Genomic DNA, 6188 nt, shown 5'->3' with positions numbered 1-6188 from the left:
TATCTTCAACAGCACACAACAATTATGTGTAAAAGCACACCCCAAAAGAAATCTACTTAACATTATTCCTAAACAAACTAAAGTTAAATCCCATTGTGGTGTTTCAAAGGTTGATGGAAGGATAGTCTAGCAGAGTATGCATGAATTGAGCATCTCCTTGTTGAAATTCTGATATACAACTTGAGGGTGAACCACCTTCAAGGCTTCGATCTTAGTTTTTGTTGCCATTAGGGAAAATCAGTAATCTTTTGTCAAAGTGATTGAAAATTTCCAAAATGATTTTCTTCATAAAAACATTAGTTATAAGGTTTGCTTATGGAAATTTAATAATGGTAATAAGCTTGTCTTACGTACTGTTTCGAGTACCCTATTCATTTGGTATCGCGACATCTGAGCATAGTTAAGAAATTTTAGCACAAAAATGAATGTTAATTTACCTGGATTCAAAATATATCGCCGATACTGCATAGAGGTAAGCATATACTTTTGTATGCGGAATAGTTGGCCAAGGAATCACATATTGAAAAAGAGAAGTCTTCTCGTAGCAGAAGTAATATCAAAATCTGGAGCTACAATCTCAAAAGTACACACAGTAAAAAAACGGAACATCAACAGATAACTGAATTCAAAGTTTCTAAACTTTAAAGGAAATGTAAATGCACCTGGTTAATGCAAGATATGGACAGTTCTGGTCCTTCTCTAACCCTGTTATTAAATTGCAAATCAGAAAAAAAAAAAAAAAAAGAGTGGTATCCTTGATCAAAGATTCAAAATAGAGAACATGTATTAACCAAAAACTCTAAAACTCTAACCAAACGTAGGAAAGAATAAGAGAAAAATAGATTACCTGCCGTGGATCGGAGTTGAGATTAGATTCAATAACAAAGTAAGTAACATCTTGCAAAACCATAAATCTGCGAGGTATTGAGTGAAGCCTGTAACATCTGGCAAGCTTTTAAGTTTTGTTTCGAAGTATTGTTCTCTGGACTTGAAGCATATCATTGCTTGTGTGAAGCCTGTAACATCTCATCTGCACATAGAATCTCTTGTTTAGTGAAAGAGAAAATCTAAGACTCCTTGCATGTTTGCTTTTATATTTTTCATCAAACATTATGGTTTGGTTTTAGGGTTACCATTGGTTCTCTTGTTTTACCTGTTTAACTGCAGCAAAACATCTAATCCTTTTTGCTATATAAACCTCTAGCACATCCATACCTGTGATACAAAATATATATATATATATATATATAACGAAGAAGAAACAACACATGTTTAACTGCAGCAAAACATCTAATCCTTTTCGCTATATAAACCTCTAGCACATCCATACCTGTGATACAAAAAAAAAAAAATATATATATATATATATATATATATTATATATATATAACGAAGAAGAAACAACACCTGTTTAACTGCAGCAAAACATCTAATCCTTTTTGCTATATAAACCTCTAGCACATCCATACCTGTGATACAAAAAAAAAGAAAAAAAAAATATAACGAAGAAGAAACAACACGTAAATAATAAGAGAATCGAAAAAGGAAGATGAAAGGAGGCGGTAAAAATAAAAGGGAATATAGTAATTAGGGTTTCGGGATAAGGAGAGAAAATAGATCAAAATCAATTTAATCTTCTGTTAATCTGTGAATAGATATCAAAATCAACTTTAATCAAAATACATGATAAAAAGAAACATTTTCACCGGCTAATAATACGAAGATTCACTTAAATCATGCAAACCCATACTTAAGAATTCAAAAAAGAAGTTAACCCGAATATAATAAGTGCATTACCTGAGCTAAGTTGTTATGCATATGTGTCTTACTTCTTCGTTCATGTTAATCAATAATAGTAACCTTAAAAAGAAAATTGAATCAAAAATTATGAAAAATAAGAAAACAGAGAGACTTATTACCTGCAACAGATAAAGAACCTTAGTTGATCAAAATAATCAAATCCATCACAGACTTATATGAGACTGATATAATACCTGAAGGTAAATCAACCAAGAAAAGAAGAGAGGTGAATATATTAGGATGATACAGATGTGTAGATGGTGGAGAAGAAGGTGAAGGCGGAGCTAGATCGAATAATGGAAGAGAGATTTTCTTTTAGGTTTAGTCGAGTTTTTTTTTTCGTTTTTTTTTTTTTGTGAGAAAAAGCCTTGTTTTTCTCTCCTTTCAGGAAAAGTGAAACGGAGCAATTTTGTGAGTGGGTGAGGGTCACCGTTCAATGTGGATCCTAATGAGCTTAGGATTTTAAAGGAGTTAGATAAGAGTCGCATGTTACTGATAACTACTCTGTTGACAGCCATTGCTTTTGGCAACCAATACTTTTCGGGACACCGATAATTTTGGGAATCAGCTACCTATTGGTGGTGTAGGAGGCCTATAATATTGCTGCTGCACATTGAGGTTTATGCTTCACCGTAATTTAGTAAATGAAGTTCTCTATAACATTTACATCATGCAGGACTGATATGATTTCGTTTAGGATCACGTTTATTAATGTTCAGCATATATGTTGGTGTTGAGATTTTGGTGGGATGTTTTGCAATCTTATTAAATTCGGAAAATGGGTCATTTGTCCAAATATTTTTAAAACATGGTTCAAATGGACGAGTAAAAATTATTATGGGTGAAATGGACACCAAAAAAATAACAAGGATGAAACTGGATTCATCCTGACTTAAACTTAAAAAATAGCAAGGATGAAACTGGATGCATCCTGATGTAAATTAAAAATAAGAAAAAGTATTTGAAAATGGGTAGGATGAAACTGTTTACTTCCTGCCTATTTTTATATTTTTGTCCATTTAAACAGTATCAAAATCTAAATGTTCTTTTCTCCCAGGAATTGTTGATTTTGGTCTTTTTAACCAATTTTGTGTATTAAATTACACTAATAAAGTCTTCCAAGATCAGCGATCCCAAAAATGAACTTATTAGAGACTGAAAAGTCTCCAAAACAAAGTATAAGCTTCATTTTCTTTACCAAGTAGGAAATAAGGAAGCAACATCGTTGAGTGACAGTATATCCTGCTCCTTCGGAAGCACAACTCGACTGCGAGGTCATCACTGTAGGGAAAACAACGTCTAAAAACCTAAACCTTCGGAAATAGTAAGAACAAGCCATACCCCCTGCCGTGTTGTAACCTAGTAATTACATATCCAAAAATATCTCTGTAACCCTAGCAAAAAGGGCATGTAATCTCTATATATTTGTTTACCTTTCCACCAGTTGAAGTGTGGATCATTCACCAAAATATCGTATTTTGTTTTGGTATCAGCCAGAAAGATCCTAAACCACGCTTTCTTCATTTTTCCGCATCAATGGCAGCACCAGAAACATCCACTCTTAAAGCAATTCATGTGAACCATCTCATCAACATCAAACTCAATGATACCAACTATCTTTTATGGAAGACACAATTCAAGCCACTACTGAAGGGATATCGTTTAGAAGGATATATATATGGTACTTATGCAAGATCATCACCAACCATACCAAACACACAAGCTGGTTCACCACCATTACCAAATCCTGCATATAAAAAGTATGAACAACAGGATCAGATCCTACTAGGCTGGCTACTTTCATCCCTCACAGAAGGAGTATTAGGTCGTGTATCTGGTTTAACAACTTCAAAAGAAGATTGGGATGCACTTGAAAAGAGATATGCACCCAAGAAAAGGGCACATCAAATGAATCTAAGAAGGAAACTAATGCGTTTGCGCAAAGGTAACATCTCCATGTATGATTATTTTGCAAAATCTAAACAATTATTTGATGCTCTTGCAGCATCAGGAAATGCACTTTCTGAAGATGATATGCAACAATCAATATTGAGTGGGTTGGATCAAGTATATGATTCAATTGTCACTTCGCTGAGCACTATCGAAATGATAGATATGGATGCATTTTATGCACATCTGATCTCATATAATATGAGACTTGAGCAACAGCTAGCTTCTGTTCAGCAACCAATGGCAAATGTTGCCTCTTCATCTACTGCACCACCATATCAAAGACAAGAGCAGGGAAGGTTTCACCAGAATCGATCTCAAAAAAATCAAGGTTTTCGCCCTCAAAGTCAACACAATCGACCTAGAAGAGATCAAGGACAAGTTCCTTGTCGGATTTGCAATCATAAAAACCATAATGCAAGTTTCTGCTGGTTTCGCAAAGATAACAATGCACCACAAAAAGGAGAACCAGCTGCATATCTTGCTTTAGCTGGTGGTCCTACTGATAACAATTGGGTGACTGACACAGGAGCAACTCATCACTTGACTGCAAATCTCAACAATCTGAACATCAGGCATGAACATGATAGAACTGAACAAGTTCGTGTGGGAAATGGCAATGCTCTACACATTGAAAATATTGGTAATGCTTCTTTTACCCATAATAACCGATCCTTTCATCTGAACAATATACTTCATGTGCCTGACATAAAAGCAAATCTGCTTTCTGTTTCAAAGTTCTGCAAAGATAATAATGTATATTTTGAATTTCACTCCAATTTCTTTGATGTAAAGGATCTCAAAACCAGGACAACACTATTGCAAGGCAGGAGTAAGAATGGGCTCTACATATTTGATGATGTTCGAGAGATTAGCAATACAACTCCAGCTGCTCTAGTAACCAACACTATTCCACTGTGGCATCAGCATCTAGGACACCCAATGCTCCCTATTGTTTCTTGAGTCATTAAAATTTTTTCCATTCCAGTTTGAATTCTGTCATTCTTGTCATGTGAGCAAGAGTCATAAACTTCCCTTTCTAGATAGTAGTACTGTAATCGATAAGCCATTGAGCTTACTTGTGTCTGATTTATGGACATCTCCTTATTTATCTAGAAATGGTTATCTATATTATCTTCTTCTTATGGATGCTTTCTCACATTACACATTGATCTATCCACTAGCTCGTAAATCAGATGCATTTCCTGTGTTCATTCAATTCAAAAAACTCATTGAGAATCAAACTGATCTCAAGATTAAAGTTTTTCAGTCAGGCAATGGAGGAGAGTTTAAAAAGTTCACTGCTTTTCTCAATAGCTCAGGAGTTATGCATAGATTTTCATGCCCCATACATCAGCTTAAAACGATCTTGCAGAACGTATAATAGGCGTATAACAGAGTCAGGTTTAGCACTTCTTTGCCATGCCTCAATGCCAAAATCCTACTGGTTCGAGGCTTTCACAACTGCATGTTATCTCATCAATAGAATCCCAGCTTCAAAAACTGAGTCTAAATCTCCTTTAGAGTTATTGTTCAACAAGACTCATGAATGCTCCTCACTTAGAGTCTTTGGATGTTTATGTTATCCATGTCTTAGACCATATATATGTCTCAAACAAACTCGAACCAAGGTCTTTACCATGTGTTTTTATATGGTACAGTAGTGCTCACAAAGGCTATTTATGCTTACATGTTTCAACCAACATGCGATATATCTCTCGACATGTCAAATTTGTGGAGACAAACTTCCCATTTACTGCCAGGCAACAGGTAAATTCTCCTAACTCCACACAGAAATCACTCACTACAAAGCTTTTAAGCTCATTTGTTTTATCAGTTCCATCTTCTAGTGCATCACTTGAACTTGACCAACCAGCATCACCATCTATTGAAGCTGAAGTTGTAATCTCTTCACCGTTGTCCTCTAGCCTGCCAGAAGTATCATCTCCAATCATCGATCAACCCACAGATAATACTACAGTTGGTACTTCATCAGTAGCAGCTGAAAGCACTGTTTCTCAGGCTCAACCACAATTTCAGCAGCATCATATGGTCACACGAGCTCGAGATGGCATTAGAAAGACTGTAAAGAAGTTGTGTCTGCACGCAACTAAATATCCACTAGAGACGACACATATTACTGCTCCAACATCTTATACTGAAGCATCAAAAGATCCAACATGGGGACCACCCATGGATGATGAAATTAATGCTCACATTCGCAACGGAACTTGGAGTTATGTTCCATATGAGGAATGGATGAATATGATTGGCTCAAAATGGGTGTTTCGTGTCAAAGAAAAAGCTAATGGCTTAATTGACAGACGCAAAGCCAGATTGGTAGCACAAGGATATAATCAGCGTGAGGGACTTGATTACTATGAAACATTTAGCCCAGTGATAAATCTAGCACAATAAGGCTTGTTCTCTCAATTGTT

At 35.5% G+C, this 6188-nt stretch overlaps 1 long non-coding RNA gene across 1 annotated transcript; it reads right to left on the bottom strand.

Annotated features, from left to right (window-relative positions):
• Nucleotides 1-471: 471 nt before the first annotated feature.
• On the bottom strand, nt 472-1223 carry LOC113354562. The gene is made up of 4 exons (XR_003361953.1): nt 1154-1223; nt 848-1030; nt 663-705; nt 472-569 (listed from the first exon to the last, which is right to left on the bottom strand). It is a non-coding gene; the product is annotated as an uncharacterized LOC113354562 (long non-coding RNA).
• Between the last annotated feature and the right edge of the window lie 4965 nt (nt 1224-6188).

This window comes from Papaver somniferum, chromosome 2 (genome assembly GCF_003573695.1).
Source record: "Papaver somniferum cultivar HN1 chromosome 2, ASM357369v1, whole genome shotgun sequence".
NCBI lineage: Eukaryota > Viridiplantae > Streptophyta > Magnoliopsida > Ranunculales > Papaveraceae > Papaver > Papaver somniferum.
This window is presented reverse-complemented; position numbering and strand designations above follow the sequence as displayed.